The sequence below is a fragment of the Engystomops pustulosus genome, chromosome 5 (assembly GCF_040894005.1).
Source record: "Engystomops pustulosus chromosome 5, aEngPut4.maternal, whole genome shotgun sequence".
In the NCBI taxonomy this organism is placed as follows: domain Eukaryota; kingdom Metazoa; phylum Chordata; class Amphibia; order Anura; family Leptodactylidae; genus Engystomops; species Engystomops pustulosus.
The window spans coordinates 114,298,243-114,323,499 of NC_092415.1; positions in this window are offsets into that span (position 1 = coordinate 114,298,243).

Below are 25,257 nucleotides of genomic sequence, written 5' to 3' on the forward strand. Positions count from 1 at the left end.
TGACATTACATCACATTGCAAAAACATATTAAAATCACTCCACATGAACGATGTGATACTAAAAAAATTGATGAGTGCTACTATTGCATATTGTTATCAACTCAACTATGAATCATAAAAATACTTCCATATCGTTCTTATCATTAAGGCCAATTGGGCCTTCTGCTTCTGTCTTTAGAATCCATCTCGCCTCACATCTCAACAGTTCTCTATGTCTGTCTCCCCCATTAGTATTAGTCTAAACCCGTTCGATGCCTGCAAAGGAAATCACATCTGGATTACCTGCATGAGCTGTTCTTATATGTTGTATGAGTCTTGAGGAGCCTTTCCCTGTATGTATAGAACGATGGTGTTCCCTAAATCTAATATAGAGGGATCTAATTGTTTTTCCTATATAGAAACGTTTGCAGGGGCAGAAGATAACATAAACTACATAGTCCGTTTTACAACTGATAAATTGTTTCACTGACATTGTGGTGCCCCCAATCTGGAGGGTATTAGTTATAAGGTGGAATTTACAAAAGTTGCAATTATGACATTGAAAATTGCCTTTCGGGTTTTCTCGGTCTAACCATGTAGTCGTGTTTTCTCCAAATCTACTTTTAACCAAAAAATTCTTCAAAGTTGCATTTCGTCTGAAGGCTAGGTGCATTCCTAGTTACCTTTTCTAAGTCTGGATCTCTCTCTAAAATACTCCAATTTTTCCGTATTACTTTTTTGATGTTTTCCTCATTTGGTCCAAAATCAAAAGTGAATGTGAATCTGTCTTTTTCCATCCCTCCCTTCGTTTTTCGTTCCCCATACAGCAGTTGCCTCCTGTCTAGTTGCAGACCTTTCTCATATGCTGACCCAATAATTTCATCAGGATACCCTCTAACTCTGCATATTGCATATTCCAGTGCCTGTCTCTGAAAGGAGTCATCAGTGTCGTTGATGCGTCTCAATCGGACAAATTGTCCGTATGGTACGGCTTTCTTGACGTGATATGGATGTGCGCTATCAAAATGCAACAGGGCGTTTGTGGCGGTGGGTTTTCAGTAGCCGCTGACCTGGATATGATCCAAAGAAATGTCCACCTGGACGTCCAAAAATTCAAGGTGTCTATTGCCGAAATTGCTCGTGAATCTCATGTTCATCTTGTTACCCTCATTTAGAAATTTCACAAAGTCATGAAAATCAGACTCAGATCCGGACCAGGCCATGAACACATCGTCGATGTACCTTAAATATGTATATATATATACTTTATATATGGATTGGTGGTGTTGAGAATAAATCTGCTTTCAAAAACGGCCAAAAATATATTAGCAAAGGTACATGTGACCGGTGTGCCCATGGCCGTGCCCGTAATCTGGTTAAACCATTGATTATTGAATAAAAATGAATAATGGCTCAAGATGAACATGAGAGCTTCACGAACAAACCCGATAAAGGCCCCTCTTTTACCTGCTTTTTGTAGAACCAGACATATAGCTTCAACTCCCTCCTGGTGTGGAATACTCTCGACGTCAATAGATGTGAGTTTGAGGTCTTCCCGCCAGGGGATATTCTCTACAGCCCTCAAAAAAGAGTATATGAAGGTATGTCTGTAAGGATGGGTCTTAATAGCCAATCTAAAAATTGTGAAAGAGACTCGGTCACCGAGCTGATCCCGGCCACTATGGGGCGGCCCGGGGGGCGGCTCGGTGACTTGTGGATCTTGGGGAGAAAATACCATGAGGGTTTTTTTGGAAATTTTGGAAGGAGTTTTTCAGCTGTCTTGGCTGATAATATTTTGTTTTCTACCGCCCTTCTCAAGATGGTATGTAATTGTGAGATATATTTTGTTGTAGGATCTCCTTTCAAACGTATATATATATATGTCGTGGTGTCGTTCAATTGTCTCTCAGCCTCTGTAATATAATAATCTCTCTGCATGATCACGATATTACCTCCCTTGTCGGCCAGCTTAATTACTATCGATTTCTCCTTTTTGAGTTTTTGTAAGGCTTTCCATTCTTCACTCGTTAAATTAGGATTCCGATTAGGGTAAATCAGAGCCTTAACTTCTCTACAAACTTGTTCATAAAATATATCGATAGATGAGCTGGCCGGCAAGGGGGGACAAAACGTGGATCGATTTCCACCTCTGAAATCAGTCGTGATTATGTCATTGGAGGCCGATGCATCTAGTTCAACGCCATCATTCTCCCTCAGTAATTGTTCTAATACGTCTAAACAAGTAAGGTCAATCATCTCAGGAGGGGTGTCAATTTGAAAACCCAGTGGGCCTATGCATGGTGTTTCACCTTCTAACCTTTTTACATTTAGATTATCCTTGAGGCAGTAGTATTGTCAAACAATTTTCTTAGTGCTATATTTCTGATGGATTTATACAAATCAATTTGGAACTGCACAAAATGAAAGTCTCTAGGGAAACTGAAATTAAGGCCTTTTGATAAGGCCGATAAACATGCATTGTCCAGAGTTACTGGAGACAAGTTGATTACGTTGGATCCTGATGGTTCTTGCGGAGAGGGAATCGCTAAGTTTATCGCCAGGAAACTTTCTTTCTTTTCTGGCTCGATCTCCATTTTCCTCTTCCTTTTCAGGCACCTTCCCCTTCGGACTCTACGTCTTGATTCGTTCCCCCTAAAGGGACATTTGTTACTGTGGAAATATGTTCTTCTCTATTGGCAGTTATTGCAGAGCCTCGGTCTTCAGAGCTGCTGGAGTCACACTCTGTTGTCCAGAAATCTGTTGTTCGCGTTTATTAAATTTATTACGTTTTAATGGTTTCCTAGATCGCCAGGTAAACACGCGGCCAGACACAAAGTCGCTTTTATCTCGCATAAACTTGTCACGTTTCTTCTCCTTAATTTCTGCTTCTAAGGGGATTAATCTTTTTTCTAACTTTTTATGAAACGTCTCGTTTTGTTTATCGGTTAGGCGGGTTCTCAGCTCTGTCTTGGTTCTGCATAACTCTAACGTGACATGTTCGTATTCTTCCTCATTTTTACTTAAAACTAATCTCATTAGTTCCAGTGACCAGGTTAGTTGAATGGCATTCCATTTAGCAATAAAAGTTGGATCCTCTTGGTATTGGGATGCTTCTTTATACGGGCGTAGTCCTCTGGGGGCCCGATCATGTTCACTGTATGTTTTTAATGATTTAATGGTCCAGAACAGGCGTACCTCTTTTTCGGCTAGTTGTGAGATTTTCTGTTCCAATGCTCTAGTACTGAGAACTTGCAACTCATCTTTCCGATCACATTGTTCAAAAAACGTGTTTGCATCCTCCCTGCCTATGTTGAATGCGGTGTTACTGCAACCCGGTTTCTGAGTCATGTCCATTTACATTTCTTCGTATATTTAGACGGTCTAACGGTGTGCTCTGACGTGTGTACCAGATTCCACTGAAATAACAAAATAAGTCCAAAAGATGGTGTGAATACCATCTGAAGAGAACATCGGCACTACCAGACTCACATTGGAAGTTCACGGACAGCCTTGTAATATCGTGGCGTTCAGGTCGGGTGCACTCTTAATGCACGGGTGGTGCTCAACCAAAGAAGAAGTATTCTTATAAGTCAAGAGAGATGAAGAAAAAGCGACGCTCACCCAAACAAGAAAATCTTCTTTTTATTCAAAACGATGCATGGGGCAGGGAGGTGCTACACGCTGTAAATCCGGCAACGGACCGATTTGCGCACTCTTGCGCTTCGTCTGGCCGTACGGGAGACGTGGGCGGATGTGGGCTTATATACACCCCCCGCTGACGTAATCCGTCATGGAGTGTCATGTGATAAGGGAAAACAAGGGGGTGTGTGTGTTCGTAGTGGGCGTCACGTGATCCGGTCACGTGACCGCAGTCGGATGCGCGGTTGTTCCGGATCTACGTGATCGCCGCAACTACGAAGGTAGAATAACAAATACATTATGACATTACATCACATTGCAAAAACATATTAAAACCACTCCACATGAACGATGTGATACTAAAAAAATTGATGAGTGCTACTATTGCATATTGTTATCAACTCAACTATGAATCATAAAAATACTGCCATATCGTTCTTATAATTAAGGCCAATTGGGCCTTGGGAAATCATTTGTGTTTCAATCTATGACAATTTTCTTGGTTTAAATGAGTCTCTTGGGATTTACACACCGCAGACCAAAGCATTTAACGCCTACAAGGAGAGTTTAGACCTTTAGCATTCATTGAGTACATCTCAATTACCATTAGGTAATATGAACTGATAAATAATACCTATCGCCATGAGTAACCATAGACCATTCTTCAGGAATGAAAGATCAGAGGTGCCTCTTTGCAAATGTGGGCAGCATGATGGCTCAGTGGTTAACATTACAGCCTTGCTCCACTGAGTTCCCGGCTTCAAGTCCCATCCGGGTCAACATCTGCAAAGAATTTTGTATGTTCTCTCAATGTTTGCTTGGGTTTCTTCCGGTTCTTCCGATTTCCTCCCACACTCCAAAAACATACTGGTAGGTTGATTATATTTTGAGCCCCATGGGGATAGGGAATGATCTGGCAATCTCTGTGTAGCACTGCGAAATCTGTGTGTGCTGTATAAATAAAGGAATTATTATTATTATTATTATTATTATTATTATGAGGGCTTGCACTAGAGTGGGAACGATAAATTTAGTACCGTACTATAAGCTTCAGGGGAAATCCCTAGTGGTATGAGATGTTGTTAGCCTCGAAGATCATAGTGCTTTGTTGCTCTTCTGTGGACAAGGGTCATAGTGAAGAGGTAACCAAAAATTTAGATATTTGAGAGGTAGGTCCCCATTAACAAAAGCGGATGGGGTGGCAGTGTTGGAGGCCATTAGAGAAGGGAGCAGTATTGAAGCAGGGACTCTTATTTCTTCTGCTTTTAACAATGGTGAAGGTCACTTGCTGGCGAGCTATGATGAGACAATGAACATATGTGCTATAAAAGTTGAGTAGTGCTGCTTAGGTGCGGCTCAGCTATGAGGAGAGTCATTCAATTTCCATATACAAATAAGCAGGATTCCCCAGGAGTGCTCCTGCTGGACCACACTGAACTGGTGTCTGCGTATCAGTGGGCAGCGTCCAGTATCTCCAGGTGCAGGGGATCTGCAGGGATGCTAGCTGTATTCACAGGGGATATCCTATGAGGAGCAGGCAGCAACAAGTGGATGCAAGGTCACCGGGCTCCTGTGCAACTTTAGGCCGGGGCTTCTCCCTAGTAGTAGGCCTCAGATGGTAATGGCCTTTCCAGCTTTCCCAGAAGGCAGAGCAGGCCAAAATTGTATTAGAAAGGAGGCCGGAGGCTCCCCAGACCCTTCCAAGCAGAACCTTCTTAAATGTGGATCATTGCATGCAACGCCGCTGGCTGAGGCTTTGGCACCGCAATAGGCCGTACTAGGCCTCAGTCGTGCTGATGCCCCCAGAAGTTACAAAAGACACCCAGACACCCTCCCAGTGATCCCCTGAGGGACCAGATGACCTGTTTGAAGACTAGGATTGGCCTGGATGTGGTGCGCAGAAAAATGCGTCCTGCTCTCTCTATAGCTCTGACATGCTCCTTAAATACTTTTCACACAGGTCTCTATTTTCCAGCTTCAGGTTTTGAACCCTATAGATAATCTAATATCAAAATGAAGCTTGATAAACCAGGGAAACTTTCTCATAAATGCAGGCACTTTGACATTCTTAAATTTGTTATCTCTAGCCTCCTACCTGAGTGAAGTTGCCCCCCCCCCCACCTTGTTGAAATCAAACAAAATTGGTGTCAAACGTTTGTGCTACGTTTGTGCTGGTTTGTGCAGCAGAAATTTTGTTTGTGCCACTATAGTTTTTAAGATTTTAATGAAAGTTTCCAGAGGTCATCAGAGGTCAACCAGCCCCCCCACATCTCCAAAATCAAACAAAACTGGGATCGAACAATTCTGCTTCATTTGTGCTGGTTTGTGCTGCTCAAATTTTTGTTTGTGCTGCTTTTGTTTTGAATATATGAACAAAAAATTAAAGTTCAAAAGTTCAACCAGCCCCCCCACATTAACCGATTCAAATAAAACTGGTGTCAAACGTTAGTACTACGTTTGTGCAGCAAAAATTTTCGTTTTGAATATGCACCTGTGTCTATTAGTCTAACATTTCTCCCTGGTGTGGAAGATGTGACTTTCAAAAAATTTTGCACAAAAAGTCTCACAGACAGCTGTCTGATAAAACTCTCTATTTATATACAGCTTTTGGTTATATTTTTTGCATACTACAGCCAAAATATAATTCACCGGCAGGTTTTATGTTTAAGAATAAAAATGTCTTTTGCACCCATCCCTATTCCTAGTGCTGTATCATACGCTGAGATATGTGGATTGGTGGGAGCTTTCTTAGTTTTATTCAGAAGGAACAGGGGAAAGAAAGAGGGGAAAGTGGCAGTAAAAATTAACTTTTATTCTTTATTTAAAAAATATAATATTTCATATCAAATTAGGTAGAAAATATAATAATCAGAAACAGATAGGGAAAGTTTATGGGGATATTCTTCCCCTACATGCAAATATAGACCCCTATAATTTGATTTGCATGTGATCCCCTAAGTTGAGGGATTTATAAGAGGGTTGGCTAAATTTTTATTCCACCATTCTTAGTGATAGCAACTCATATAGTATGTAACCTGAATTCTCTTTGTGCAGTACGCACTTCTATTCATAATGTTAGCCTTTTTCTTTAATGATCAGTCATGTGTACACACATCTATAACTGAACAATGTTGCATTTCATTGTATCCATTCATTCACATACACGCTGGGCTGAATCTTCTCACTTAGCGGAGTGCGATATGTGGTGTTTCAATTTGATGTCACAGGCATATTTGTGTGTTTCTTACTTATAACACTGTCTGATCATCATTTATTAGGTCTCCATTATTTCTTTTTTGTTGTGGCTATATTATCTTTACTTGAAAGAGTCTCCGCTATCTGGTTGCGCACCGCGGGACTCTAGAGCTCAGTTAACGAGTAGTCACCAACCACGGATCCTGTGGTGACAGATATGCGCTCACAGATTATGTCTGTGCTGTGAGACGCTGTAGAGCTTCACTCGTTACCCCACACTGGCGCGATGTACGCCGGCAGGTAGTCACCATCCACATGTCGCGTGGTGACAGGAGTGCTTACTCAGGTTTGCCAAAATTGTAAGGCGTTCTAGCACTTCAATCTTTTCTCCACACTAGCGGGGTTTATCACCGCTCTAACTGGCTCGTGACACTGGTTACTCCTAATATAGAGTTACTATCTATCCCTCATTTCCATAAATAAAACTTTCCCTACTAAACCCTACGGCCGTTTCGCCGACATGATGTGGCTTCATCTAGGGTAGTCGGCGCTCGTTTCCGGGCGCTTTTTATTCTGGTCAATCTGATTGACAATGCTTATCGCCAATCAAATTCTTTTTGTGCATTTCCAAGTTCTTTTCATATGGCAACCCTTTTAAGCTTGTTATGGTCTCTTTATTTAGGTAGAGAATCATTATCAATTCAGTGTGAATACTTTTAAACCCTATTTATTTATACTTTAACAGGAGAGGACAATATTGTTCTGCTCTTACCTTTTTATAAATTGCACATAAACCTAGATTATATATTTAGATTAATTTATCATATGTGCATGGAATATTAATGCGATGCAGTGTTATTTATTGTAAGTTATATAATATTATTTGTTGTAGATATTTTGTCTGCAACAAAATAATGAAATGGTTATCCTTTTTGTATATTTTTATTTTTATTTTCGTTAATTTTTGTAGATTTAATGAAATCCTTTTATTCCCATTGTAATGGAGGGGCTGTGATTATCACACTGTTTGGAATCCAATCATTTAATGTTTATAGAAAGCATCCAAAATTAAAGGACTCGTTTAATCCTTTGGGGCTGACACAGTTCCTTTTGAAAATCCATTCGCTTTCTTCTTGTAGCAAAATTCTATCAAGATCGCCTCCCCTAATATTAAGTTTTTCTGGCATATCGCCCATCCTTTCAGTTCGCTTAATCTTCCTTGGTGGACTATATTCATGTGTCTAGCCACCGGTGTGGGTTGAAAAATAACTTTTTATTTTTTACATTTTTCTTCCTCTTTTTTATAGTTTTTTATTTTGTTCAGATGCTCTCTGATCCTCACCTTCAGTTCTCTCTTGGTCTTACCTACATAATGCAGATTACATGTGCATTGTAATATATAGATTATCCCTTTTGACACGCATGTAATGTGCTCTTGAATTGGGAATGTATTTCCCATGTTGTCTGTAAAATTTTTCTTTTTGAGAAAGATGGTGACGGAGCTTTCTTAAAACTAACCTACCCAGCCCTCCTGCAAGGTTATCAAAAGAGTCAAACAACCCCTTTATGAAAAAACAATCCAAAATCATTTTAAGGAAATCTACCATCAAAATCAATTGTGAAAGGCACTGTGACTGTGGTATTCTTTATATTTATTATTCATGTCCTCCTTCCTCCTAAAGTTTAACTTTTACAATTATGCTTTTGAGCATGGGGGGGGGGGAGCTACCCTAACCTCTCTGTGATCTGGCTTTTAGGCAGTCTCACACTACCCCCTGCATCCTCAACACTTGTGCAGTGAGCACTTCCTACTTCCATTTTGATGGGAGATTTCAATCTTGTTCTGTTACCATAACAATGATGTGTGTGACTGTAATCACTGCATATTACCTTACTGAAATGACTTCTAACCGCGACACTCGGCATACGGGATGCACTACAAGCAACTGACCATAGCCAAACATAATGATGATCACCTGACCTGCCCAGTGCAGGACATGTGGTGTGGACATGTGACCTGCAGCCATTTTCTGTCCTGTGCCTACTCCACAGGTACAAAATCAATGGACTGATTAATCTGTTGGCACGCAGTATCCGATATATCGGATACTGAGTGCAGTGACTTAGCACTCGGCGTCCGATATATCGGACGCAGCGCTGATGCCGGTTCAAGTCAAGATCTGAGCCGAACCGGCATTAAACACACAAGGGGTGTCTGACACCCCAGTGTAATGGCTATAACTAATAGCCTACACCCCGTTGTAACACCCTCGGTCTGAGTGGTCTCTGATCGTGGGTTTTTAACCCATTAAATGCCGTGGTCAGCGCGACCGCTGCATTAAACATGCCTTTGGGGGAGTCTTTCTCCAACGATCGCACCATCCCCCCCCCCCCCCCGCACACGACACTTTTGTGGGGCAACAATCATTGCTATGGAAACTCTGGGGGACCCCAGAGCTACCTGTAGGCACTGCCTGAAAGATGGTGTCTCTGACGTCATTGTAAAGGCACAGTGTAAGCCTATACAAGTGCATAGGCTGACACTGCTAATACCCTGCAATACATCAATATTGCAGAGTATTATCAAGAACAAGCAATCAGATTGCTTGCTCATGTCCCATGGTGGAAACAGTGAAAAGTAAAAAAAATGTCATTCAATAAAAAATAAAGTAATACATTAATAAAAATGGCCATAATCCACATAACATATAAAGAGACATATAACGCTAAAAAAAAGTCTAAATCATAACACAAACTCCACATATATAGTATTACCACATCAGTAACAACCTGTAGAATAAAAGTAAATAACTATTAAATCCGCAAGATGAACACCGTTAAAAAAAAAACTGTTAAAAACCTGCCAAAAATTATGATTTTTACCACAAAACATGCAATAAAAAGTGATCAAAAAAACATATGAGCTCCAGAATGAAACTGTTGCAAAGTACAACATGTCCTGCAAAAAACAAGCCATCAACCAGCTCTGTAGCCACTTGGAAGACGGAAATGCAAAAATGATAGATTTTTCCGCACTTAGGTTTTATTTGGCAAATTTTGTAAAATGTAAGAAAAAATATTCCTCTATGGTATCCCCATAATCATACTGACCCATAGAATTAAGATAACATGATTATTAGGCTATAAAGTGAACACAAAAAGAAAAATTGAAAAAAATCCAGTACAGAATTGATGCTTTTCTAAGGCCGCATGTGGGGGGTCTCTGTACTCAGGAGAAATTGCATAACAAATTGTAAGATGAGTGTTCTCTGTTTATTGTTTGGAAATGTATAAATTTTAAATTTCACCTCCATTTTTATGTAATTACTATGAAGATCTCAAGGGGTTAACAATCTTCCTAAAAGCTGTTTCTGATAGTTTGAGGGTGCAGATTTGAAAATGGGTTGATTATACAGGGGGTTTTGATGTTAAATATGTACAATTTCATTCAAAACTGTATTTATCCCCAAAATGGTCAATTCTGAAATGAGAAAACCGATACTCGATTTGTAAGCCGCGTGACTTAAAAATAAATTATCCAGACATTTAAAAATGATGAAAATGTAAAGTAGACATATGGGAAATGTTATTCAGCAATTTATTTAGGTGGTAAATCTATCTGCCTGAAAACGCAATGATTTTGAATTTCTAAAAATGGCAAATTTTCAAAAAATTCATCATTTTTTCTTTTTACCATTTAAATGAAGTACAACATTTGAGGAAAAAACCATCTCAAATTCGCTTTGATAAGTAACAGTGTTCAAAAGTTATAAGCATATAAAGCAACGCTTTAGAATCCAAAAATGCGACTGAGCCTTAAACTGTAAAATGGCTACGTCCTTATGGAGTTAAAGGGCCAGTAGAATTTTAATTCTTCATAATAGTGTATATCCACAAGATTCTTTCTGCTAAGGGGAGCAAAATTTTATGTAACTTATTACATATTAGCTTTTATTTTAATGACCCATATGAATTATGCTTATTTCTGGAATACCCCTTTAATTACGTATGTTTAAAAATTGCAATGCCTTAACAGGAGCATCAATCATAGATGAAAATTTATGAAATTTCAGTATATAGGACTTATTCGTGTAAAATAATGTATAGAAAAGAAAGAATTGCAGCTAGGAATAATTAAGGCACATAAAACTGAATGCAATAAACAGTTAAAGGCTAGTTAAAAGGATTTCAATTCTGGACAATCTACTCCCACAGATTGACCTGTATCACAAGGCTTTGCAAACAAGTGTGTGTTGACTGACAGATAACTGCTTGTAATTTGCATATGCATCAGATACTGGCTGTTTGTTTTGATAGTTTGTCTCAAAGAGAGGTTGGGGTAAACCTGGAAGGCTAAACAATCTTGTTTTGCCACAAGCATCCAGACACAGCATGATGTTGAGTACAGTGGTAATGACACATAACCAGTGGGTGGTGCCAGTCTTTAGAATGAGTTGTAATGTATTCATGCAGGGTTTAAACAGGTTTATGTTGACGAAGAAGAGGAATTGCAAATGAAGATCTGTGTCTGTTTTATTTACTTACTGACATCAGAAGTGTTTTTTCTCAACACGTGTGTCAGCTGTTAACCACCACTGCCAAATGTAGTTTCATCACATCGACATGCTGCCAGTTCGCACTGCAGCCTAGTTTATAAACGCCATGTGCATTGTCAGTGCCATTCTGTCACCATGACAGGCAACACAATGATATTTTGTTAAATGGAAACCATGCTGAAATCACATGAGGGTGTTTTTACTGTATCCATGGCCGTAATTTGTTGCTGATATTTTAGGATGACAACAATGAAAATGGTGCAGTGTGATGACAGTATCGTTTTTGTGTGATTTTCATAAATCTACTTGGCAGATTTATGCAATGACTGCCAGTGTGAAGAACAATTTAAAATGCTATACATTCACATGAATGCACATCTTCTGACTTATTGGTCAGAACCTTCTTTTTGTGGACCATGTCTGTTATATAGTAAACAAATTGGTCAGTGATCACAAACTTAAAACAGCTTTTTTTATGTAGAAAATCATTAGAAAATGATTAAACAATACTATATTGTACAAAATGATACTTTACATTTATAATCTCTGCAATTGTATTGATTTATTGATTTTTTTAATCTTAACTCTACCAGGTTATTCTGTGAGCAAAATGTTCTGCTTTATTTTCTTCCAGTAGCTCATCAAGTGGTGGCTGCTGGAAGCCCAAAAGTTCCCTTTATATTTACAGCTATGGGTGAAACAAAACAGTGTTTGAAGATTAACATTTACTCCGAAAGGGTTTTCATATTTACAGGGTATATTGTATGTCTATTGAGAAAAAAGGGGGATTATTGTATTCTCATGATGCCTACACATAACAACATTCCAAAAATAATATAGGGAAGGGAGATTTATTAGTGTGTTTGGTCGGTATTCTGATAAATTGCTTGTTTTCTGCGACTTTTGGTGGAAAAAGTCACTATTTGCCCTCAGGATATGCAACTTTTTAGGCACAAAAAAGTCTCAAATTTCACCACAAAGCCACAATACAATAAATTAGATGCAGAAAAGACACCAGCCAAGAAAAAAAGAAGCACTCAAAAAATAGTGAAAAATTCAGAACAAAATGCCAAATGGCCCACCTCATTCGATTGTTGCCCCTGAGTAATTTGCTGCCTCCCAGAGGTTCAAATTAGCGTATACAAACCAGGGGCTATTTATCATTACACAGGCACCTTGCAAAAGTTACAACTAAAGTGACATTAGTCTTTCAATACATCTCTCAGCAGTGTCTTGGAGTAAAGTGGAGTGACATTGCCATTTTTTTGCAATTATTAAAAACAAATCTGGCTTTACACAGTGTTGCACTACCAGTGGTTTAACCACGATCTCTGAGTGCCAGAAAAAGGCATTGTGATTTTTTGGCATTAAAAAAAATAGCAAAACATGCCAATGCAATTTTTTGCCACTTTTTTACACCAAAAAGTCAAGAAAATCCTATGATTTTCTTTTATTTACCGATTATTATGTACTAATACATGGTTACAATTTATTACTAAAAGAAAATATCATTCTATTTGTACAAGTGTGTGAAAAATGTTATTGTGCCTCATGTGGCAAAGGAAGTTTTATCAAAAGCACTGCATTATTTAGAGTCCTTATATGAAGAACATTTCTAATGATTCATACCATAAACCACACTAAGCATATGTAGTATTCTGAAGTAGAGAGCAGACATGCAAAGTTCAGACTTACTCTTCTAAAATGAGGGAGGGCATATTATAATTCTCGTTACAATGCTTTTGTTATCATTTACAATATTCACATTAAAATCAAATGATTATTTATAAAATGCAAAATGCAGATGATCAATGACAATGATATTAAAATGATTTAGTTAAAGTGTCACTTTAAAATGGTGTTTTAAAGTTAAAGTTATTCTTTTTTTGCAGAATCTGTTTAATTTAATTAGTAATGATAGTTTCTTAAAGTCTTCAGCCCAAAGCTAGGGCTAGTTTGGTTTATTTGCATGTAATTAGACAAATATGAGAAAGAATAGAAGAACTTGTATTCCCCTCTGCTTCTCTTGGTAATACATCATCGAAAGTCGTCAGACCTGTCATTGTGGCATCACTAAAAGGATGTGGACAACATACCCTATTCAAATTACCTTTCAAATCAATCATCCTCACCAGTCTATCTTTATTTGATGGCTGTAGGACAAATGTTTTGGCTTATGGGTAGGAAATGTTAGCATTTGAAAGAGATCTGACTGACAAGGTCTCAATGGGTAACTTTGATAATTTATGCTTCAAGAAGAAAGAATAGTAAATGCCCATGTTAAAATATTTTCACAACAGTATTGAATGGCTTAACAGTGTGTGAACTGTGGACTATAAAGAAAGCATTTAGCAGCAAAAAGAGGCCACTGAACCAACCTATTAAATCCTACTCCTTTTGAATCCAAACACAATTATCAATGCAAAATACAAACCAAACTTATTTTGTCTATGCATTATCATAAAACCACACTGCATAACCTCTAACAACTTGTTTTTTTAGTTTTTGTGTTTCCATTTTTTCACTCCCCACCTTCAAACATATACACTCACCGGCCACTTTATTAGGTACACCTGTCCAACTGCTCGTTAACACTTAATTTCTAATCAGCCAATCACATGGCGACAACTCAGTGCATTTAGGCATGTAGACATGGTCAAGACAATCTCCTGCAGTTCAAACCGAGCATCAGTATGGGGAAGAAAGGTGATTTGCGTGCCTTTGAACGTGGCATGGTTGTTGGTGCCAGAAGGGCTGGTCTGAGTATTTCAGAAACTGCTGATCTACTGGGATTTTCACGCACAACCATCTCTAGGGTTTACAGAGAATGGTCTGAAAAAGAAAAAAACATCCAGTGAGCGGCAGTTCTGTGGGCGGAAATGCCTTGTTGATGCCAGAGGTCAGAGGAGAATGGGCAAACTGGTTCGAGCTGATAGAAAGGCAACAGTGACTCAAATCGCCACCCGTTACAACCAAGGTAGGCAGAAAAGCATCTCTGAATGCACAGTACGTCGAACTTTGAGGCAGATGGGCTACAGCAGCAGAAGACCACACCGGGTGCCACTCCTTACAGCTAAGAACAGGAAACTGAGGCTACAATTTGCACAAGCTCATCGAAATTGGACAGTAGAAGATTAGAAAAACGTTGCCTGGTCTGATGAGTCTCGATTTCTGCTGCGACATTCGGATGGTAGGGTCAGAATTTGGCGTCAACAACATGAAAGCATGGATCCATCCTGCCTTGTATCAACGGTTCAGGCTGGTGGTGGTGTCATGGTGTGGGGAATATTTTCTTGGCACTCTTTGGGCCCCTTGGTACCAATTGAGCATCATTGCAACGCCACAGCCTACCTGAGTATTGTTGCTGACCATGTCCATCCCTTTATGACCACAATGTACCCAACATCTGAAGGCTACTTTCAGCAGGATAATGCGCCATGTCATAAAGCTTGAATCATCTCAGACTGGTTTCTTGAACATGACAATGAGTTCACTGTACTCAAATGACCTCCACAGTCACCAGATCTCAATCCAATAGAGCATCTTTGGGATGTGGTGGAACGGGAGATTCGCATCATGGATGTGCAGCCGACAAATCTGCGGCAACTGTGTGATGCCATCATGTCAATATGGAAAAAAATCTCTGAGGAATGCTTCCAGCACCTTGTTGAATCTATGCCACGAAGAATTGAGGCAGTTCTGAAGGCAAAAGGGGGTCCAACCCGTTACTAGCATGGTGTACCTAATAAAGTGGCCGGTGAGTGTATATATATATATATATATATATATATATATATATATATATATATAATATCATACCATTAGAGATGAGCGAGCACTAAAATGCTCGGGTACTCATTTTTCGATACAAACTTTTCCCGATGCTCGAGTGCTCGTCTCGAATCACGAGCCCCATTGAAGTCAATGGGAGACTCGAGCATTTTTCAAGGGGACCAAGGCTCTGCACAGGGAAGCTTGGCCAAACACCTGGAAACCTCAGAAAAGGATGGAAACACCACGGAAATGGACAGGAAACAGCAGGGGCAGCATGCATGGATGCCTCTGAGACTCCTTAATCATACCATTATGCCAAAATTATGGGCAACAGCATGGCGATGACAGAGTGACCGAATGAGGCTAGATAGCATCTAAAACATGCAATAATTGACCCTGACACTATGGGGGCAGCATGCAGAGGCAGCGGCAGCAGTGGCAGGCTAGAGAGTATCATGGCGACATACCCTAAATGGACTCAGGTTTCACCAAAGGAGGTGAGCAAGAAGCACTGAAATGATTTCCTATGTGAACAAAAGGTTGACGGTATATTTAGTCGATAACACAGCATGGTGGCGACATAGTGACCAAGTTCCATAACGTATCTGGTGAAACACCCGAAAAATGAGCCTGACACAGCTCTTTTGATAAGGGGACGACATGTGGAGGCAGCCATGGAGACGACTTCCATGATTAAGAGCGACAGTATGGGGCATCCATATTGCGCTGCTATGATTGCAACTTCAGGTCTCCAGCATGGCGGCGACAGATGGGCCGAGTTCCACTATGTATCTGGTGAAACACCTGAAAATTCTGCCTGACACAGCTCGTTTGATAAGGGGTCGATGTATGGAGGCAGTGAAGTAGTAGTAGATTAAAGGTGCTGGATTTAAAACTATGTTAGTTGGATCTTGGGATGGAGCTGGCGCTCCGCTGCCAGGCGAGCTTTCGCCAATCCAAGCCCCTGTCTCTCGGCTACTCCCCAAACAGCACTTCTAAGAACCTTTTGTATAAGATCAAGTGTAGTAGTGTTCTTATCAGTTTGGGTTATGGCGGGTGAGGGGAATGTAAACAGATGCGCAAGAAGCGCTGAAATAATATCGGTAAATGATAAAAGTTTGCCAGTATATTTTGTGGATTACACAGCAGGGTGGCGACAAAGTTAACAAGTTTGATGTGGAAGCCATGAAAACAACCCAAAATTCTGCCTGACACAGCTCGTTTGATAAGGGGACCATGTATGGAGGCCGTGAAGTAGTAGTAGATTAAAGGTGCTGCATTTAAAACTATGTTAGTTGGATCTTGGGAGGGAGCTGGCGCTCCGCTGCCAGGCGAGTTTTCGACAATCCAAGCCCCTGTCTCTCGGCTACTCCCCAAACAGCACTTCTAAGAACCTTTTGTATAAGATCAAGAGTAGTAGTTTTTTTATAAGTTTGGGTTATGGCGGGTGAGGGGAATGTAAACAGATGTGCAAGAAGCGCTGAAATAATATCGGTAAATGATAAAAGTTTGCCAGTATGTATGGAGTATGTATGGAGGCAGTGAAGTAGTAGTAGATTAACCCCTTAACGTTGAAGCCACTTTTCACCTTCCTGACACGGCACATTTTTTCAAATCTGCCCTGTGTCACTATAAGTGGTTATAACTTCAAAACGCTTTAACATATCCAAGTGATTTTGAAATTGTTTTTCGTGACACATTGTACTTCATGTTAGTTACAAAATTTTGGTTGTATGTTTTGCATTTATTTATGAGAAAATCAGATATTTGGTGAAAATTTGGAAAAATTCTCAATTTTCGAAATTCAAAATGTTCTACTTTTTCCACACATGAGTCATAACACCAGAAAACATAAAAACTAACATTCACCAAATGTCTACTTTATACCTCCGTGGTTTTTTATACATACTATCATTTTTGTAGGATGTTATGGGGCTTTGAACGTTAGGTGCGATTTTTCACATTTTCATAAAAAAAGCAAAATCCTGCTATTGAGGGACCTGCTCAGGTTTGAAGTCACTTTGAGAGGCCTAAATAAAAGTAAAACCCCATAAATTACCCCATTATAGAAAATACACCCCTCAACGTACGTAAAACAACTTTTATGAAGTTTGTTAACCCTTTAATTGGTTTACAGGGGTTAAAACAAAATCGGATGCAATTTTGAAAATTTATTTTTTTACTAAATTAATGTGTTTTTCATAAAATGTACAAATTCTTAGTGGATAAAATACCAAAACGCTCCACAAAATTTGATACCCAATCTCTCCTGTGTATAGTAATACCCCATATGTGGTGGTACCCTGCTGTATGGGCACACGCCAGGGCATCGGAGGGGAGCTGTGCCACTCACAGCAGATTATGCATTGTCACTTTATAATGGCTATACAATCTTTATTTTTTTGGCAATTTGGACATATAAGGACTTATTTTTTGCGACATTAGATGAACTTTACAAATACTTCATTTTAGTGGGTCTGTAGCTTTTTGATGAGATTTTATTAACTCTTTAATGTATGGAGGAAAAGAAAATTGTCAATTTTGGGTTCCTTATTTTGTATATTTTGAGGGTCGTACACCATACACTAAAAATACTATAATATTTTTATTCTATAGATCACTACGATTACGGTGATACCTCATTTATATAGTTTTTTATATATTTTACAGGAAAAAAACAAATATAAAGAAAATCTCCTTTGTTTTTGCATTGTCATCTTTTCGGAGATATAACTTTAATATTTTTTTGTTGACAGTGCTAGTTTAGGGCTTATTTTTTACGTGTTACGTTGTCCTTTTCAGTGGTACCATTTTGGTGCACATAACTTTTTTTTTATCACTTTTTGGAACATTTTTGTGAAGGGATTTTATGAAAATTTACATTTTTGGCGAGTTTTTCGCGTTTTGTTATTACGGCGTTCACCGTACGGGTCCAATAACTTTTCTGACTTATTGTACAGATTATTACGGACGCGGCGATACCAAATATGTGGGGTATTTTGGAAATTTTCAGGTTTTTTCACTTTATTAGATGTGTATAGGGAATGTTTGTGTTTAGGGGGACTTTAACTTTATTTAATTAATTATTTTTATTCAAAAGTGTGTTATTAGTGTTTTTTTACCTTTTTTCTTTACTTTTACAGGTTATCTTGAACAAGTGATCCATTGATCACTTGTTCAAGCTATTCTTCACCTAATACAGTGTAATACAGATGTATTACACTGTATTATGCTGCGCATGCTCAGTGTGTCACAGCCGGGTCCTGCCAGAAGGCAGGAACCCGGCTCCCGGCAGGAGGATCGCGCAGCCCCGGGCACCGGCAGTCCCGGGGCTGCGATTGGAGCAGCTGACCCCCCGGTAAGCGCCGCGGGGGGGTCAGATTCCAGCGAAAAAATGCCCCTGACACGCCGCGGTCAGCGCGACCGTGGCGTGTGTGAAAGCAAATTATTAATTGTGAATACAATATTGCCAATTATACTACTTCAGCAGTTGTCCAGTGACCTTCAGATTTAAATAGACATGTGTTGTCACTGTGAGATACAGCTACTGGCTCGGACATTCCTACCTTGCTTTAACACATTTTGCAAGACAAACAAGGGAATGTGTGTGGAATGCTATACTTAGCCTGTAAGGGGGAGAAACCAGGAGATTCCTATAAATAAAGAAGTCTGAAAGACAGGGCTAAGAGACCCTTTTGAACACCTGCTACGTGTGTGCTTCTTGTGTCTCTTCCCGGCCGGTCACTCTCTCTCTGCTGTCCCCTTTAAGAGAGGATATAACTTTAATTTGGTGCCCACAGACAATGATAATTATCCTAACTGTAAGGATACCAAAATAATTGCAGTAACATTTCTTGGGGGCTTGTCCGCGATCTCAACAATCCAAGGCAACAATCCACGGAGGACAGTGGTTAACAGGACAACAGGGAATCGCACATCTACACCGGTGAGTAAGACCATTGATTCTTACTGTGCCTTTCCCCCTTGTATTAGCTACTGTCCAGGTATTGTTTTCTTGCTGATTTTGTGGGATTATTGAACTCCATTGTCTGTGGGTTTGTGTGTATGTATAACTACTAGGAAAGCTGACTACATGAGTGAGTGAGTGACGTGTGATTGAGATAAGGGAGCGCTTGAATTGTGATCTCAAGAAACACACCCCTGAAAAGATTCTTTACTCACTTCCATGCAGTACGTTCGGGCGCAGTGAGTCTAGTGCCTTTTCATGTGTGTTGAGATCAGAAGGCAAGTTGATCCTTGTAGAAGTGACAGAAACCTGTTGATAGTCTCTCTTCCCCTGTGTTGAGAGTAAAGGGAAAAGATACAGGATTTCTGCCCCATGAGTCGGGTTAGTTCCCTCGCGGTATCTGGACCGTGACCCATGTGAGGCTCGCCCAGCCGGGGGAAAGATAGACTTTGTGTGAAATTGTGAAAGTGATACAGGTTGTTAAGAACTAGCTTTGGGTAGTAATTAGGAAAGTATCTAGGGGCCATTCTAGCTTAGAAATATAAGGTTCAGTGTTCCTTCATTTGATAAGTAACTAATTAATGTTGTTTAAAGCCTTCTGCATGGAGCCTAGCAGATTCTGGTGGTAGTTTAACCAGCTGCGGTATACAAGTTGATGCTAGACACTTGATCCAGTGGAAATTAGGATTACTGATTTCTAGGTGTAGGATAGTGGGAAGATTGCCGATATCAGAAGTTTGATCACCTTCTTTTGTTTAATTACCATAGTTGCACCTGTAGTAAGGTCAGGTGCGGACTGGTAATATGGGTATATCGGGGTCTAGAGCTAGTGCAGAGATGACCACAGGAGGGTGGGGAGCTACGGCAGCAGAAATAGTTACTAAACAATGTGGGGAGAAGGCAGTTAAAGATTTAGTAAAAATAACTAAAAAGGCTCAGATGCCTCCAAATGGATGCCTGAGCTTAAAACTTTGGGAGGATTTTCTTAGGACAGAAGGCCCCTGGATAGAAAAGCATGGAGTGAGAGATCAGGTAGAAGCGTGGGTTAAAGTTTGTAAGCAAGTTCAGGAAATTGGGTATACAGAGAGACTAGTTGAGATGAAAGGTCAGCAAGTGTTCTATTATAATATCCAAGAAGATGAGGAACACACAGCTGCTGGGATTGTTGGGAGACAGATGGTACACCTAGCTCCAACCCCCCAGCAAGTGGAGGTCTCTAGTACACTACCCTCACCCCCCCTTACTCCAGCTCCTATTACATCTCAAATTCCATCTGCTCCCACACCTAACCTGTATCCCGAAATACCTTTGAGTCAGCCTAGTATGATAACCCTAGATAGCGTTAGTGATACTACAACCTCTGTGACCCCTGTGTCCCTTCCACCTCCTTATATAGATACACCACATAGAAGGACAGCCTTAAAATTAGGCAGATGTAGGGGTTGTTATCAAGTTAAGTACTTGAGATTTGATCACCATTGTGTACAATGTGGGTTTGGACACATGTTACAGCAAATAGGGAACAGATCAGGAGAAATTAGTGGGAATGTTGTATCTGCCCTAGAATCATCTGTACCAGTGACTCCAGTTACTGGATACCCAGTGGTTATACAAACTACAATGGGTCCACAGGGGGCTACTTCCCAAACTACTTGGTTTCGTCCATGGTCCCCTTCTGAACAGATGAGTATTGCAGGATCCCTCCCAGATCCTAGCAAGGACCCTATGGGCTTTTTTTGGAAATTACATACCCTGTGCACTACTTTCAAATGCACTTGGGCAGATCTGGCTGGTCTTATATCTGCAGCTAGAGGCACTCCCTTCCTTAGGCAGATTGAACAATTTAAGGAAGAGCAGGAAGGGACAGTGATAGATGATGAGTTTTCAGGTCAGGAGTTTATAAATGTACTCCAAAGATGGGTAAATAAAAAGATTGAGGGGGGTAGCTACAGTGTTCAGAATGTTAAACAAGATTCTGATGAGACAACCCACAACTTTTTTACTAGATTACAGATGGCCTTCACTGATCAAGGTCATGACTTAGATTTACCCAGAGACAAGGGACTATTTAGGACTTGTTTCATTCATGGGTTACGAAGTACATTAAAGGAAGAACTACTAAAACTTAGACCAGAATGTTTTGAGACTGATGTTAAGGATTGAGGAACAGCAACAGAAAAAGAAAAAGCAACCAGTAAACATGGTAATGGTAGTAAGGGAACAGGATGAGGGTCAATTACCGAGAAGGGGTAAACAATGGAATAGGAGTTTTTATAGACGGGGAGTTTGTTTCAACTGTGGGAAGAAAGGGCATTTTAAAGCCAATTGTCCTGAACCCCCATTACCCGATTCCCAGAGATTTGATAGGCAGGGGGCTGAAAAGACCCCTCCCCTGCAATAGGAAATAGGCAGCCCCTTATCCCCCTCTATCCCTATAGCCGCCCTACAGGTACCCAATGAGACAGGTCCATCTGCTATGATTGATGTTACCATGCCCTGGGGGAGGCACATTAACTGTATAGTGGATACTGGGGCGAGCCGTTCCATATTATCATCAGGGATAGTTCCACCTGAATTCATGACTTCTACTAAGATGCCTGGAACAGGTCTCTCAGGCACTACGGTTACTTTGCAGGAGACTAAACCAATCACAGTGACACTACATGACACGCAGCAGTTAGTGACACAGTTTTTGGTCTCAGACACCTGTCCTGTCAACTTACTGGGAGCGGATGTCCTCTCAGCCATACAGGCAGTTATTCAGTATGGCTCAGATGGACAGATTACAGTTAGCAGCCCACTTAGTGATGATATTCTAAATTCAATGTGTGCAGTTCTTTTTGGTGGTTTGCACCATGATGAGGAAACTGTGGACAGTGAATTATTGGCTGAAGTGCCTACATCCTTCTGGGCAGTTGACAAGATGGATGTCGGTAGAATGCCAGTGACTCCTGTTAAAGTAAAAGTGCTGCCTGGGAGTGCTAAGCCAAAGTTGAAACAATACCCCCTCAGTTTGCCACAAATGCAAAGTTTAGACATCCAGATTCAGCAGTATTTGAAGGCAGGGGTCTTGCGTAAATGTGTTTCCCCATATAACACACCTCTGTTCCCAGTTAAGAAAAAGACGGTCAAAGGTCAACCTGTAACATATAGGATGGTTCATGACCTCAGGGCCATAAATGACGTAACAGAAGCCGACACTCCAGTAGTCCCAAATCCTCATACCTTGCTTTCTCAAATTCCACACACAGCAGTCTGGTTTACTGTGATTGATTTAGCCAATGCTTTCTTCTCAGTACCACTAGATGAGGAGAGTCAGCTGCTTTTTTCCTTTACACACAATTTTGAGCAGCTTTGTTGGACATGTCTTCCACAAGGAGGAAAGAATTCCCCTAATCAGTATAATCAGGCTTTGCATCAAGTCCTCCAAGGGTGGGCTCCTAAACATGACACCACTGTCCTGCTTCAGTATGTTGATGATTTACTACTTTGCTGTGAAACAGCTGATGCTTGCAGGGGAGACTCCATCTCCCTTATGTGCTATTTGGCCCACAATGGTTGCAAGGCTTCAAAGGACAAGCTTCAGTTCTGTTCAAGTAAAGTTGTATTTCTTGGCCATTGTATCACCCAGGGGAAAAAGCATTTGTCACAGGATCGCAGGGATACCATACTTTCTTCCCCTTTACCCAAAAATGCTAAACAACTGAGAACCTTCCTGGGTCTTGTGGGGTACTGTAGAGAGTGGATCCCTTCTGCATCCACATTGATGCAGCCTCTATATGATGCTCTTAGTCGCCAGCCTTTTATGCTTACCCCTGAGGATGAGGATGCCATAACACAGCTTAAGGAAGCTATTGTGTCAGCACCAGCTTTAGGCCTCCCAAATTACAATAAACCATTTTTCTTGTTTTGTCATGAGTCTGCTGGACATGCTCAGGGTGTTCTTACCCAGTTGCATGGTGGGAAACATCGACCAGTGGCATACTACTCGGGGAGACTTGATCCTGTCATGAGGGGGTCCCCTTCATGTATCAGGGCGATAGCAGCAACTGCTTTGTTAAAGGACAAGGCTACAGATATTGTTCTTGATTATCACCTGGTCCTGATGGTACCACATGCAGTCAGTGAGATACTTAATCAGACCCATACAAAACACATGTCAGCCTCTCGTCTCACTAAGTATGAAACAAGCCTTCTTACACCTTCCAATCTTACCATTAAACGCTGTACTGTGTTGAACCCTGCTACATTACTTCCTCAGGCTTCAACAAAGGAGGAAGAGGTTATACAGCTACATGAGCAGTGGCAGAAGTTTGACAAAGAATGGGAAAGAGTACAGGCAGAGTCAGACAAGGAAGGCCCCTTGCTGTGGGAGGACAAATTTCCTGAGCTTATGATCCCACAGTACTCAGGGGAACAACATGATTGTGCTGAATTGATGAAAATAGAAACACGGACACTTGAGAATGTAACTGAAGATCCATTGCCTAACCCAGATTTTGAGTTTTTTGTAGATGGTTCCAGATACCACCATGATGGGGTCTACAAGACCGGATATGCAATTACCACCCTGACAGAGGTAATAAAGAAAGAACCACTCCCGCCCTCTATGTCAGCGCAAGAGGCGGAGTTGAAGGCACTCACTGAGGCATGTAAGCTGGCAAAAGGTAAAACTGCTAACATTTATACAGATTCACGTTATGCCTTTGGTATTGCGATAGATTATGGCCCAATCTGGAGGAGCAGGGACTTTGTTGGGTCCACGGGGAAACCTATTAAGAATGCCGAAAGAGTGAAAGAACTGTTTGAGGCTCTGACACTTCCCTCGAAGGTAGGTATTATCAAGGTACAGGCACACACTAGAGAAAGCACTCCTGAGGCTAAGGGAAATAGAATGGCTGATGAGGCAGCTAAGGCTGCAGCCCTACTCCCTCTCCCACAAAAAGAGGTCCTTAACGTAATTGTTGAGGATAAGGGCCCTGTAGATTTGGAAGTGCTGGAAAAGTTTCAGAAACAGGCCCCGCAATCTGAAAAGAAACAGTGGGAAGCCTTAGGAGCAGCACCAGAGGATGGAATTTGGCAATCAGGAAGAAAGTGGTGCCTGCCTAGAACCTTGTTTCCTATGATGGCTCAGTTGGTACATGGAGGGACACATGTGTCCAGAGAGGGAATGTGTGAGACAGTGGCTAAATGGTGGGTGGCCCCGGGATTCAGCAATGCTGCCGCCAGATTTGTGCAAGGCTGTATGATATGTGCCTGCCATAATCCTGGCAAAACTGTGCGTGTTGCAAAAAGGCATATGGTTAGAGCAGCTTATCCATTTCAGCGACTGCAAATTGATTACATTCAACTGCCAAGGGTGGGTAAGTATGAGGATGTTTTGGTCTGTGTAGATCTCTTTTCAGGGTGGCCAGAGGCTTGGCCAGTTGCTAGGGCAACTGCCAAAAATACAGCAAAGAAAATCCTCTCAGAAGTTGTCTGCAGATACGGTGTTCCAGAAACTATTGAGAGTGATAGAGGTACCCACTTTACAGGAGAGGTGCTACAAGAAGTTTTAAAAGCCCTGGGGATAGATCAGGCTTTCCACACTCCCTACAGGCCACAAAGTAGTGGGAAGGTGGAAAGACTTAATGGAACCATCAAGTTAAAAATTCAAAAAGCAATGAGAGAAACTGGGAAATCATGGGTAGAGTGTCTCCCCTTGGCCTTGTATTCTGTACGAACAACTCCTCGTGGAAAAGAGGGATTAAGTCCCTATGAGATTTTGTTCGGACAGGCACCAAGGACAGGGTTATATTTTCCTCAGCAGGCACAATTGAAACACTCCGATTTAACTGCATATGTAGGGGCACTTCAGAAACACCTGACATGTCTGCATAAACGGGTCTTTGATTCTATTCCAGATCCTGACTCAGTGGAAGGCGGGCACTCATTGCAACCAGGTGATTGGGTGTGCATAAAGAGACACGTTCGGAAGGCATTGGATCCCAGATTTGACGGACCATACCTGATCCAGTTAACCACCCCCACATCAGTGAAGCTGGAAGGGAAGTCTTCTTGGATACACGCCAGTCATTGTAAAAAGGTTTTAAACCAGGAGGACCAGTCATGATGAGCCTCCTGGTCTGGTGTTGTGTTATTGTTTGT